This window comes from Portunus trituberculatus, chromosome 46 (assembly GCF_017591435.1).
Source record: "Portunus trituberculatus isolate SZX2019 chromosome 46, ASM1759143v1, whole genome shotgun sequence".
NCBI classification, from domain to species: domain Eukaryota; kingdom Metazoa; phylum Arthropoda; class Malacostraca; order Decapoda; family Portunidae; genus Portunus; species Portunus trituberculatus.
The window spans coordinates 9,666,558-9,680,443 of record NC_059300.1 but is presented as its reverse complement, the minus strand read 5'-3'; the positions used below and the strand labels follow the sequence as shown (position 1 = coordinate 9,680,443).

Sequence of the window (13,886 nt, the reverse complement as noted above, 5' to 3'; positions counted from 1 at the left end):
ACACACACACTGCATTGATGGACTTCCAACTGGATATAGGAAAAAATAGGAAGGGAAAATCTTTGTATGTATTCTGTTATTTTGAACTTTCCTCCTTTTATCAGCTTTGAGCGAATAGAGTAAAGGTATTCAGAAAACCACTCCGTGTTTCATGTTTGCAGTTTGTCTTATTTACTCTACAAAACAAACAAACAAAAAGTTGCAGGGGTAAATAATGTTGGTGGAGGGGAAGAGTAAAAAGAAATTAATAAAAAATAATCATTCCGTTTTCCATTAGTTTTTTTAGTGTTGTTTTTTGTGCATTTTTAGTACGACACATACATAAATTCATACAAGTTCGAATTAAATTATTTTTTTCTTTTTTTAGTGTTGTGTGTGGCGCTTACAGAAATGTCATGGACAGAAAATTCTTGAAGAGAAGAAAATTTTCATTGAGTTTGGTTTTTGCTAAGCATTAACAAACCCGTTTTCTCAAGTTCGCCTCGGGAACGTCAGTTTTCTATGACGGATCGAGGAGGGAGACTCAAATTTATTGATATTGAGTGAAGCGGTAAGGTAAGAAACAAACGACTTGTAAAATGATCTTTTGTTCTTTCAGGATATGGCTCCGAAAGAGAAAAGAAAAGCAAACGTAAAGTTAAGGACGTGAAAGAACTAATATATTTTTATTCTCTTCTTTACCGTCGTCTTGCTGGAGGGTCATCTTGACAAAGAAGAGTGGTCTACAAATCAGCACAGCTTCGTGTAACACAAGGGAGACCAAACCTGAGAAAGACAAACGGAGAAGCGAGGCCTCCACTCTCCACCTCTCTTCCCTTCGTCCACTTGTAATTTGATAAGACCGATCGATTCCCAAGGCACCCTCCCTTCCCCTGGCACTCCATTGGAGCACACACTCCGCCAGCACCTTGGCTCAAGTTCTTCCGTAAAGGAAGAGTTTATTAGGCTCGGAGAAAGTGGCGGTGGTTAGGTGACTCTGCTGGGTGTGTAAGGAAGCAGGTTTAAACAGGTGATAGCCGAGATGCATTTAGAATGCAATGGATGGGCGAGCTGTGTTTACTTGGTGTTTACCTGTCCGGAGGTACCTTGTGGATTTTCTATAAATTTTTTCCTTGCTTGCCGCTGTCTTGTTGAGGCTTTCAGGTGAGAGTGCCGGCGTGCAAACACTTCAGATCAGGTAGCCATGACAATGTGGAGGGAAGGAGGGAAGCTAGAGGAAAGGTGAGGGTGCCTGAAATAGGAGGAAGAGCTTGCCAGGCCTCCGAGTGCCTCTCGTTTTCATACTGGCGGCTTCCGATAGGTGGTGGTGAGTGACAGTGGCGTTGCCGCGAGGCCGTGAGGAATCACCGACTAAGGCTGAGGAGCATTGCGTCAGCTGGCACAGCAGGCGGCACCATCACCTCACTAGATCTCATATCAGAACTTGTTGTGATATATGGAGGGCAGAAACTGAATGATGAATGCGGCACCCGAGCGGGACTTGCAGGTTTGAGCCACAGGGCGGCGCTGGCCCCGCCGCAGGTCAGACGTCGCTGAGCCGCGCGAGGGAGCAGACGCCCCCGTCCCTGCCACGTGGTACCTGGCTCACCCAGGCTTGGTGAGCCGCTCACCTCGTCCCGCACAGACGCACCTCGGGATTACTGTACAGGTGTCTGGTATCTCGTCATGACCTTCCTCGCCTGACGTAAGTGAGTATGAGTGAAGAGAGATGTGTTCACGCAAGCAAGCCATCGCCTGTTGTAGTGCTGTAACATAAGTTAACAATTAATGTGGCGCGTGTCGCCAGTAACCTTGACTGCCTGTATAACGAGCAGCCCACTCCCTGAGTGCTCGTGTTGACTTGCCAAACACTACCGCGTGGGTGTGGTGGCGCCCTCCACACTCTTCCCTCCTCGCGCCGTGGGAACACTGCTCTTCTTGTGTAACAAACTGTCACCTGGTCTCCACGTAACTAGGTCAGGTATTGCAGTGACGACTGTGACGCCTCCAGTACGTGACGATAACGGCGGCGGCCACGGGAAGGCTCTGATGATATCTTTGTTTTCCGGAAGAGCGAATGTTTGCACTGTCACGGTGACACTCTCACCCTCGGCGTGATGGGAGGAAGGAGACCCGGCGCCCACACATTGCTGTTTCTGAAGATATTACACAAAACTAAAAGAAAAAAATGATGGAGAAACCATAAATATCTGACTGTCAGGGTGTCTTGAGGGTCGCGCGAGGGCAACCTGGCAACCTGGCAACCCTTCCTCCATCACATAGCTTTTATCTTGAAAATTAATCAGACTTGTGCACATGAGAGCTGCCAGTGAAGCCAAGACTCGAAGGAAAGAGAGCTACTACTAAATTAAATGAGGTTTAATCAGACTTCTAAAGGGACTCTCAGTAATAATATTATATCAATTAAATGAGTGTTTGAATTAATTGATTCTGACTATTGATATCGTTCTTATGAAATGGATTTTAAGTATTATTATTTCTTGTAGTAGTAGTAATAGTGGTAGCAGCAGCAGTATTAGTAGTAGTAATAGTAGTAGTAAAAATAGTAGTAGTAGTAGTAGTAGTAGTAGTAGTTGTTGTTGTTGTTGTTGTTGTTGTTGTTGTAGCAGCAATAGTGGTAGTATTTGTAATAGTAGCAGTAGTAGTACGTAGTGTCGATATTTCTTGTAGCAATTAATGCCACACCAAATGAAGCACTACCATGCTACGCTCCACTCTGAGCCTTACTGACATCCATGGAATAGTGGTGAGAAGAGGAATGACGTCGTTACTGGCGATAAAAGCTCCTGAAATGAAGCTGTAGAGCCTCGGGGTAACGCACACACGACCGCTCGCTGCCCAACAGGTGCCCGGCGAAGCAAACATGGGGCGGAGTGGCAACGAGCGGCGTCATTAGAGAGCTAAAAGAAACACTATGCAAGGGGACGCGGGACCTGACAGCCATTACATTAGCCCTGAACACTGTGCAGAAAACAGGGAAGCTCGAGGGAGAATGGAGCAAAACAAAAGAGTGGAGATCGAATTTCACTTAAGAGAAAAAAGAGAGTTTAAAAGTCAACACATAACTGATAATTTTTGTACCTTTGTGTATTGGATCAGCGAAGTTAACTGGCTTGGGGACGGAAATGACAGTTTGGAGGAAGAGGAGGAGAAGAAGGTGAACGATATCGGAGACAAGAGAAAGTGGCACTGAAGAACGGAAAGGGGTGAACGAGTAGGAGGAGAGGGGAGAGAAGAGGGAGGAAGAACAGGAAGGGGTGAACGAGTAAGAGAGGAGGAGAGAGGAGGGAGGAAGGATGAAACAGGGGGGGCTAGTTAGGAGGTGAAGCAGATGTGGCACTCACAATATTGATCACCCAATCGATTAACTGTACCTTGCTCTCCCTCAACCCCAAACCCCACATCCACACCCCCGAGCACCCTTTCCCTCTTCCCCCGTTCACCTGTTCACCCTCGGAATAACCTCCCTTTTCACTAACCCCCCATTTCTACTTCCATCTCAGTTAGCATCACCTCAGACGAGGGAGAAGAGGAGAGAGGAGGAAGAGGGAAGAGGTTAGAGGTGATGGGGGTGTGTGGGTCATTGTGGAGCCTGACAGTGAGGGGCAGGAGGGGAATGAGGCTCCAGGTGTCATGAGGAGGAGTTGAAGTAGGGGTGAGGGACGCCGGAAATTGGAACACGGCGTGGCTGGGACTTCCTTCTTCTCAAGTAAATGTCATGCTGTGTCCTTGTCGCTGCATGAAAGAGTAGCATGTTCTATTACTAATCTGCGCCTTCCTCCTTCCTCTCTCTCTCTCTCTCTCTCTCTCTCTCTCTCTCTCTCTCTCTCTCTCTCTCTCTCTCTCTCTCTCTCTCTCTCTCTCTCTCTCTCTCTCTCTCTCTCTCTCTCTCTCTCTCACACACACACACACACACACACACACACACACACACACACACACACACAGAGAGAGAGAGAGAGAGAGAGAGAGAGAGAAAGAGAGAAAGAGAGAGAGAGAAAGCAAACACAAACCAGTAAACATACAAATGCTAGACAGCCAAACACATACTCAGGGAGAACAACAACAACAACAAAAACAGACGTAGAAAAAGACAGAGATACAGACAAATGCTAACATCGAACCTTGTCTCTTAAGCCTCCAATATTACTTTTTTACTTGCTTACCCATCACTATTCGAAATGTCACGCCTGCTATATCTACCTCCTGTCTTCCTTAACCTTTTCCTCCTGTCCGCCCTTCACTCCTCCACCATTACCTAAGTTGATACATTTGCCTTCCTAGCACCCTATTCAACCCCTATTCAACCTGATCTAGCCGACCTTGACCGTTTCCGTTTGGGTCATGCAAACACACAGGTGGAGGGAAAGGGAGAGAGGGAAGACGATGGAAATGATAGCATAGGAGTAAATAATGGGGGATGAATGGAGGGAGAACTGTATTAGGAGAAGAATAGATGAATTGATGGAGTTGAGGATAGAGAACAGAGAAATGGGGGTAATATTGGAAGACGGATGGATGGGTAGGATACATGGATGCAGGATGACTGAGTGATTGAATAATATAATGGACACAGACGATTAGGGCAGGTGGGTGGAGGATTGGGTATGGATGAGGGACACAGGTAGAGCGGTGAAGTACACGTGCATAAGGAAAGCGAACATGGATTAGCTAATGGAGGGGCTTGGGAAAGGAGAGAACTGACGGAATGTGAAATGAAAGAAGAGAGAGAGAGAGAGAGAGAGAGAGAGAGAGAGAGAGAGGGAGAGGGAGAGGGCTAGAGGGTTCTATCGGTCCCTCTGTCACGAGATGTTTGATTTTCATTATTTGACGAACATTCACGGTTATTTGAATGTAATAAAACTAGCACACGTAAAATCCATGTGCCAATCACTTAGACACGACGCACACACACACACACACACACACACACACACGTAAAGACCTTTCCCCAGTTTCAGTCCAACACAGTAAAATGTTCGTCAGTTTACAAAGCATCTTATTATAGTCGTTCTTGCAGTTCCACGTCGCTAGATCATCTCCAGTCTTCCTTATGTACAGGGTTACTTTTTTATTCGCTTTCTTTTCCCAGTGTATCAAAAAATTATCCTCCCAGTAGCACAAAAAGTAGCAAGAAAGGGCTGTTTCATATACTGCTTCCATAAAAATCATAATATTCCAAGCTACTTCAGTTGTAATTGACAAGGTGTCTGTCTTACTCCTCCTCTTAAGTTATTGAAATTATGAAAGAAGGGGAATAGGACAAACAGACTAAAGGTTCCAGAGTTTATAGAGTTTATAGAGAATGGGATGCAAATATAGAGCTTACCTGAGAATGGAATACAAAAGTGAAGGTAATAGTTATCTTGCATTAGTGAGATGGTCAGAATTAGAGTGAGAAGAAAGAGTCATGAGCGCAAAACCACCCACGCGTCATTCTACCTGGTGACCTTAATTAGTGTTAAAAAAGTGCCACTCCTCTCACGCGTCACTGCGAACTATAACACACTTATTTATATATTCATTTTTTTTTTTTTATCATGTGAGAGTTCGGAACAGTTTCAGAAGTGATCTCATTCTGCATCCTTATTATTTTTTTTTTGTTATTCAATTACGTTTTTTCATTGTATGCAAGGTCTGTTTTTATTCACTACAAGTTGGTGTTTTCATTTTGTGTATGTTGAAACCTATGGCTGGACTGTTTATCATGTCTTGTCATTTATATTCTGCTGTCTGTGTTCATTGTTTCAGAGGCTTTTTGTATGCATATTCTTGCTTTTATACTTTCACCATCATTATTAACACACACACACACACACACACACACACACACACACACACACACACACACACACACACTCACACACTCACACAGACTCAATAATCAGGTTGTTAGTACTGAGTCATTAGGGAGATTCAAAGAAAAATTAGACAGACTTATGAAAGGGGATGAGAGGTGGAGTTCAGCAGCTGTAGTATGTTTTGTACAGGGACAGGCACTTGCAGGTTTTAATGGTGTCCTGCAGCTTCCCTTATTCCTTTACGTAAGTTATTATGTACATTTGGGAACAGAACCACAATTCCCTTTTTATATTCTCTCTCTCTCTCTCTCTCTCTCTCTCTCTCTCTCTCTCTCTCTCTCTCTCTCTCTCTCTCTCTCTCTCTCTCTCTCTCTCTCTCTCTCTCTCTCTCTCTCTCTCTCTCCCCTGACATTCCTTTACTGAATTATTTACACTGCACTCTGCCACTTGCCCCTCCCTCCCCCACCTCCTGGAGAAGTGGCACGTGTAAAGTGTTGAGCAAGATTTAGAGGCAGAGGAGATGCAGAAATAGAGTTAGAGATGAATAAATGATGCCAATTAATATGCAACACTCGCAAAATTCTTAATAATTTTGCATTTTTTTCTTATGAATGAGAGTCCTGCTAAGAATAGAGAGAAGAAAAGAATAATAGGCTGGTGCTTTTTTGTTTTGTTTTTGAATAGATAGTTAAGTAAAGAAGATATTCCATTAGAGAAGTACATCAAGTTCAAGAAATATCATGATAAGACTTTCATGTACCGATTTAACCCATTCAGTACCATGACGCGTTTCCATACTCATTGTGCTTACTTTTGGTGATTTTATACAGCTTCAGAGCCATATATGGGGAATGAAATAGTGAATACTGTAGCCATCAAATTTCTGACCTGCATAGACCCTTCGTAATGTCAATAAAATGGTCTAATCGTACACAAATCGCAAGGTGAAAATGTGTCCCAGTATTGAAGGAATATGAATTAATGTAAAGCACGTCAGTAGGAAATCAATCACTAAAATAAAAAAGAATAAATAAATAAACCATTACATTATTCACCCACCACGACATAATCACATATGTATGGCGAGGATTGCAACTAAGAGACGCTACACACTTGACTGGATAGCACTGAGGAGCACTGGGGAAGGTGTTGGGGTGGGATAAGAAGGAAGTTAGCATGGCACTGGTGAGGGAGTTAGGAAAGCAATGTCATGGTCTAATTGGGATGAAATTGGTGAAGGTAGTGTTGTTTAGAGCTGCGGATGAGGTTAGGGAAAGCACTCAGGGACTTATGGGAAGGATAGGTTAAGTAGAAGTTATGAAGAATGTAGGGAAGGCAGCGTGGAGTCCATATATCTCGCTCTAATTCTGGAAGGTGAGGTGGAAAATGATTGTTTATTGAGTGGGATAAAAAAGAAGGAAGCAATGGTGATGAGAGGGGAAAATGAGGAAGGCGACTGACAGGTGCAAGAAACGAGGAAAGGGTTGAGGGGAAAAGACGATAAAGTGAGAGGGAAAAAAATAGTTAGATAGGAAGATATGTAAGTAGAGGATAAAGGTGAGTGAAATGAGAGAGAGAGAGAGAGAGAGAGAGAGAGAGAGAGAGAGAGAGAGAGAGAGAGAGAGAGAGAGAGAGAGAGAGAGAGAGAGTATATGTGTGTAAGGGGGGGGGCAGGAAAATGAGGGAATCTGAGAGGAATAGAAGAATTGAGGGAGGAAGAACAGAGAAATGGCACGCAAACACACACACACACACACACACACACACACACACACACACACACACACACACACACACACACACACACACACACACACACACCTATCTTTTCCTATTGAAATTGGAGGTGAAAAAACTAGAGAGGAGGAGGAAGAAGAGGAGGAGGAGAAAGAGGAGGAGGAGAAAGAAGAGGAGGAGGAAGAGGAAGAGGAAGAGGAGGAGGAGGAGGAGGAGGAGGAGGAGGAGGAGGAGGAGGAGGAGGAGGAGGAGGAGGAGGGAAGTGGTGGTGGTGGTGGACGGACGTGGGGGAAGACGAGGAAGGAAATTCATTACTGTGACATTTTTCTCCGATTATTTTTTTCTCTTCTATTTTTTTTCAAGTTTTTATTCACACCTTTATGATTCTCTCTCTCTCTCTCTCTCTCTCTCTCTCTCTCTCTCTCTCTCTCTCTCTCTCTCTCTCTCTCTCTCTCTCTCTCTCTCTCTCTCTCTCTCTCTCTCTCTCTCTCTCTCAAGCTGAGTTGGTGGTCGAAGTTTTGTTTCAGTTTATCGTTTCCTTGTCCGGTGGTGAAGGGAAGGCACCGAGGCAGGGGTCACCGGAATAAAATAGTTAAAAAGAAAAAAAAAAGAAAGGAAAAGGTTAGGAACAGGAGCGCCATTCTCTTATTCTGTCGCTGAGAAAGACGAAGGAAAAAAAAAGTAAAGTAAAATCACATTGGTAACAAGTTTTCATATTTGCATTTTTATCCTTCTTTGAACGTTTCGCTGATGACAGAGTTAGATTCAACACGAAGTCGATTTGTGAGTTTAAATTTGAATGCTGAAGAGAGAGAGAGAGAGAGAGAGAGAGAGAGAGAGAGAGAGAGAGAGAATTCTTATACTTCTAATTTGATTCACCTGACTTTATAAATTCATTTCCTTCTTTTCTAGACTTACCTCTGCTCTTTTAATATCCTTTGCAATCTGGAAAACATTATTATTATTTCTTTTAAACCACTGCTGCTCTCTCCCTTCCTTCCTTCCTTCCTTCACACCTGACACTCACTGCCTCGCGTTAATTGTTCCGGGTTTATTCTCTAACAGGATAACGCCAGTCCTGTGTGTGTCCTGCTCTCCTTTTATTTCTCTCTCTTTTATTTACATGTATATTGTATTCAAGTTTTGTTTTCTGTTCCCATTTCTGTACCTAAAAATGTATACAGGAGTTTGTATACCTTTTTGAGCTTCTTTTTCTTTTTTGTATGTATTTCTTGCTAAAGTTTGTATTTTCTATTCTCTTTTCCATGTCTAAAAATGAATGCAAGAGTTGGTACACCTTTTCGAGCTTTTCCTTTTATTTTGTATATATTGTATGTTAAAGTTCGTATTTTCTATTCCCTTTTCTCTTTCTAAAATTGTATGCAAGAGTTTGTACGCCTTTTTGAGTTTTGTTTTTTGGTTGTGAAAATGAGAAGATGTAAAGTTTTTTTTTTATGTATTTTGTGTTACAATTTTTGTTTTCTTGTACTTTTGTTTCAATGTCTAAAAAAAATATACACGAGTTAGTACATATTTTTTTTTTTTTTTATCGTGGGAGTGAAAAGATGTAATGTTCAGCGTATCTGTATTTCGTGTTGAAGTTTTGTGTTCTTTAATTTTCTTTCTGTATGTCAAAAATGTAAGCTTGAATTCCATCACCATTTTTCTTTATTTATTTATACTATGTGGACTTTTCACGGGAATTTATGGGCTAAAAGGGATACTTTTTATTGCACCTCCTATCTCAAAGCCCACCCGCTAGGAAACCGATGCCCTGAGTGAGGAAGCCCAAACTACACTCGGACCGTTGACAGGATTCGAACCTGTGCGCTTGGAGACCCCTCGGACCTCAAAGCACGCATGGTTCCACTGCAAATTGACTTTCATTATATTTTATCTCTTTTTTATGTTAGGGTTGTTATCTGAACTATTCCGTCTCTTCACTGTACATCGCAGCTTCAGGATTCTAGATAAGTACTACATAATAGACTCCGAGGGACCTTTGGAAAAATTTTATTGCATTATTTCAAATTTTGAGCGCCGTGATCACGTCAAGGGGGAGGACGACGTGACTGACGCAAATTGAATTGGAGAGGGGGAGATGATCTGGTGGAGGAAATGCCAACCTTTCAGAGGACATGAGTGACGGCCGTACCTTCCCGTACCGCCACACGCCTTGCCCGAACGATCTTTTTCTGCTCTTCCTTTTCAAAACATTCCTTTTATTTCTATCTGTTTAGTTTTTTTCTGGTGCTTTCACTTCTCTTCTTTCTATTCCACTTATTTATCTTTTCCTTTTTTTTATCTCTTGTTTCTCTTTTGTTTCTTTATCCCCCTCGTTCTCGTTCACTTTGTCTTTCACATTTTCTTCCTTATCTTCATTCTGCTCATCACACTCCTAATTTTTATTATATTTTTATTAATCTTCCTCCTGCCTCCTCCCCCTGCCTCCTTGTCCCTCTCTTTATATATCAGCTGCACGTGATCGGAGAGACTATCCTATCTCGTATCTCCATACCTCTTCTATTCACGTGCCACCCCGTCCCCTCTCATCCCCTCCCCTCCCCTCCCCTGAACCTCTCTTCCTCCTCCTCTTTGACATGAAACACGAGACACTATAAAATTGTCAGCACTTCAAGTAGAAATGCAAAATGGAGAAAACCGTAGTGCAAATCAGTTCTTGGAGGAAAAAAAAGCTAAAAAAAGAAAATAGATTAAGACAAAACCGTTTTCTCTCTTTTACGTCTCTAACTTGAGAGAAAGAGAGAGAGAGAGAGAGAGAGAGAGAGAGAGAGAGAGAGAGAGAGAGAGGATAATAAAATGCGAAGGAAAAGCAAAAAAAAAAATAAATAAAAGAATAAAAGAATCATACTTTTTTTATATCCCCTAAACAGACACGAAAAATTCTTACATACTCTCCATCCTTCCTCTCAAGAGGCACAGATGCTGGATCACTTCCGCCTTGGAGTTCTTCGGTGCTAGGTGGCAATAAACCCAGAAAAAAAAAAATGGTTGAGTCTTAGATTTGTAACACCTCAACCCACTGCGTCCTAGAGAATCTGCTCCCCTGGAAACAGCATCGAGCTTTCTTGCCTATGAACTGCTGCTGTGCCTGCGTCTCCTGCGTTCAAGCTGGGGATAAGGAGAGGACGGGAGAGAGTATCGCTTGGGTGGTAAACTAAAAGAATGAGGCTGAAAAAAAAAAAACTGTGGTGAAGGATAGATGTTATTTGAAGACTATTTTTGCTAAATAAGTGGAATGAGTGAAGGAGATCGGGATAGAATTTCGTGGATGTGTGAGTGAGTGAATGAAGAGTGGCAAAGAAGGAAACGGGTAGATATGAGTGGATGCGTGAGTGAGTGGATGGAAAGTACGACTGCTCAAGGTGAAATGGAGAGGAATGGGAATGGGAGACACTCAGCAGTATTGCAAGAAGGTGTGAGCGAATAAAGGGAAGAAGAGGAGGAGGAGGAGGAGAAAGAAGAAGAAGAAGAAGAAGAAGAAGAAGACAATGCATGAGCGATTCCAGATGTGAAGAAATCATTGGTCCTCACTGAGCAACAAGTAATCTGTGAAGTGACCCGACAAAATGCAGGCTTTAGGAATATTTACAGAGAGAGAGAGAGAGAGAGAGAGAGAGAGAGAGAGATGCTTTAAATATTCATACAAGCGTCAACAAGAGAGAGAGAGAGAGAGAGAGAGAGAGAGAGAGAGTAAGTGTATTAATTAATAACCGTTTCACTCAGGTATAGACACAGACAGGTGACCTCCCATTACCACGTCACTTATGGGAAGCCTCTGGACGTGTGGCTTACTCTCCATGTTGATGCTAATGGACACGTGATGCAAAATTACAGCCGCGCCTCTTCATCATTGGCACCGGCCTTCAGCTTCCCTCTTACCTGCGGTGTTACAGTGAGAGGTTCCCGCTGGCCTTTCCTGCTTATACTTCTCCCTCTTCACTGATGCGGCACTGGTTTCTCTCTCTCTCTCTCTCTCTCTCTCTCTCTCTCTCTCTCTCTCTCTCTCTCTCTCTCTCTCTCTCTCTCTCTCTCTCTCTCTCTCTCTCTCTCTCTCTCTCTCTCTCTCTCTCTCTCTCTCTCTCTCCCGATATATATCTGGAAGGTAACTTTCCTTGTATAATTTGTCGTTGCCCTGTGATGTCTGTCTTCTCCCTTGCTGGTATGTCTCACTTTTTGCTCCTCCTCCTCCTCCTACTCGTTGTATACTGAGCAATGTCACATCCGCACGCCATGCCTTGCTCCTCCTCTTCCTCTTCAGGCACTCACTTCTGTCTGGTCCATCGTCCTCGGAGAATAGAGGAAGGGGAGGCGAAGGAGAAGGGGGGAGTTAAAGTGACAAGTGTCGTGCAATATTCATCACCTCCTCCGCTCCCCTCCACCGTGCTTGTCTTGCCCCAACAGGTGTCCCCTCGCGGCAGGTGGCAACAGACTGAGGGTTTGGTTGCGCTGTTGCTCACTTTCAGGATAAATTGCTATGTAGTGGTTGTGCTTCCCTTCATTTCTCCCCTTTCCCACCTGCCACCTGTGTCATACCTTCACTCCCCGGCCCCTGCCTCTTCTGTTCTCTCTCAATTCTTTCCCCTTCTAGGCTGAAGTGTTATTGGAGGCCTTCAGTTTTTCCTATTTTCATCACTATTGTTTGCTTTATTTTCTTTCCTTTCAGCAGTCTCCAAGTTACTACTTCATCTCCACACCGACATCTGCTATCTAACCTAGCGCCTACCATCGCAGGTTTAAGCAGTTGTGCATCCCTTAATTCCTTTCCTCTCACCACCTGTGTCTTTCCTTCATTCTCTTAATCCTTTCCTCTTCCATCTCCTCCCCTTTCAGTTCCCTGCGCTTCCACCTCCTCTCTCCACGTGCATCGCTCTTCACTGTGATGCTTGGCAATTCCTTGCACTAAAAACTTCCTGGAGAACCTTGACAAGAATCCACAAGAAGAAAAAAGAGGGATGTCGAAAAAAATATCTTCAATTTTCTAGCGTGTAATATTTGGAAATGGATGCAGAAGTTACTATCTTGAAGTTATAGTAAAAACAACAAATTGCTAGTTTTGGAAAGGTTAACGCGTATGGGAAGCTTTGTTTGTATAGAGAGAATACATAACCACGTATTTGCGCCACGCCTCGCCTCGCTCCACCCTCGCTCATTTATGGAAACTATAGGTATACATCACCACCCGGCCCCGCTTCTCTCATTACCGTCGGAACAAGCTAATATTCAAGATTAATGACTGATATCAAAATAATTCCATTGATTTCATATGTTAACGTGCACATTAACCTTTTTTTTATTGTGTCGTAATTGTAACCTTATGAAACGTGCTATGAAACAAATATAATCTGTTTTATGAAGATATATTACTCTCTCTCTCTCTCTCTCTCTCTCTCTCTCTCTCTCTCTCTCTCTTGTATTAATTTCCCTTTAATTTGTTAACTGACATACTTGTAACTAAAAAGAAAAAACATAAAAATAGATAAAATGCGTTGGCGTATTGAGTTCGACGAAATTGACTCCAGTAATGATGATAATTATGATGATTAAGACGATACCACCACCACCACCACCACCACCACTACCAACAACAATAACTAAAAAACAAAAATTACATGCTGCCTACGCGTTGCTTCATTAAGTATCACAAACACACACACACAATCCCACCCACCCACCCCCACCTACACACCCACACACACACACACACACACACACACACACACACACACACACACACACACACACACGCACGCACGTCTTCCGTAAGTTTACCTGATTCCTCATTGTTACCTGGTCGCTGGTAATTACAAGGGACACACAGGTAATTGAGACAAGGCCAAGATTACTTAGTCGTTTCTCTTACTGATGAATGTTAAGGGATTATATTCGTTACATTTGTTGCAGTTTTTTGCCTTTTGCTGAGGAGAGAAAATGGGGGAGGGAGGGAAGGAAGAGGAAGAGAGGGGAAGAGTGGGAGAGGGATGAAGAAGGATGGGGTTAATTGTCACGCATAATGAATGAAGCTTTTCATCAGCCTTCCTTCCATACCTTTCCACGCAACCTGTTAAATTTGAAAAAAAACTAGCCTGGGTTATACAAGAAGGAAGAAGGAGAGGAGTAAGAAGACCAAGGAGAGGGAAGAAAGGGAGAATAAAAGGACCAGGAGGAGAAAAGAGGGAAATGAGAGAAGAGAAGGGAGGGGTAAAAAAATGAAGACGTCTATGTATTTTTATGTGTCATTTTTTTAATATATGTATCAATGGAAGAAATTGAGGTGGGGGAGCTTGGGGTCATCCTGTGAAGCACTTTGAGTCACTGAGTTTACAT

The 13,886-nt window shown here is 43.1% G+C and overlaps 1 protein-coding gene across 22 annotated transcripts in view; it reads left to right on the top strand.

Moving 5' to 3' along the window:
• The window catches only part of LOC123519872 (potassium channel subfamily T member 2-like), a 624,454-nt gene that overhangs the window by 323,232 nt on the left and 287,336 nt on the right, over window positions 1-13,886 (top strand). For 2 of the 22 annotated variants that reach the window (XM_045281500.1, XM_045281496.1), the window contains exon 1: window positions 1,536-1,684. The exons of 19 other annotated variants lie outside the window; for them this stretch is intronic. The gene's annotated coding sequence lies outside the window, so the exon portion shown is untranslated. Of the gene's footprint in view, window positions 1-1,535; window positions 1,685-13,886 lie in introns of those variants that run through there. One more of the 22 variants, XM_045281499.1, reaches the window with a different exon arrangement.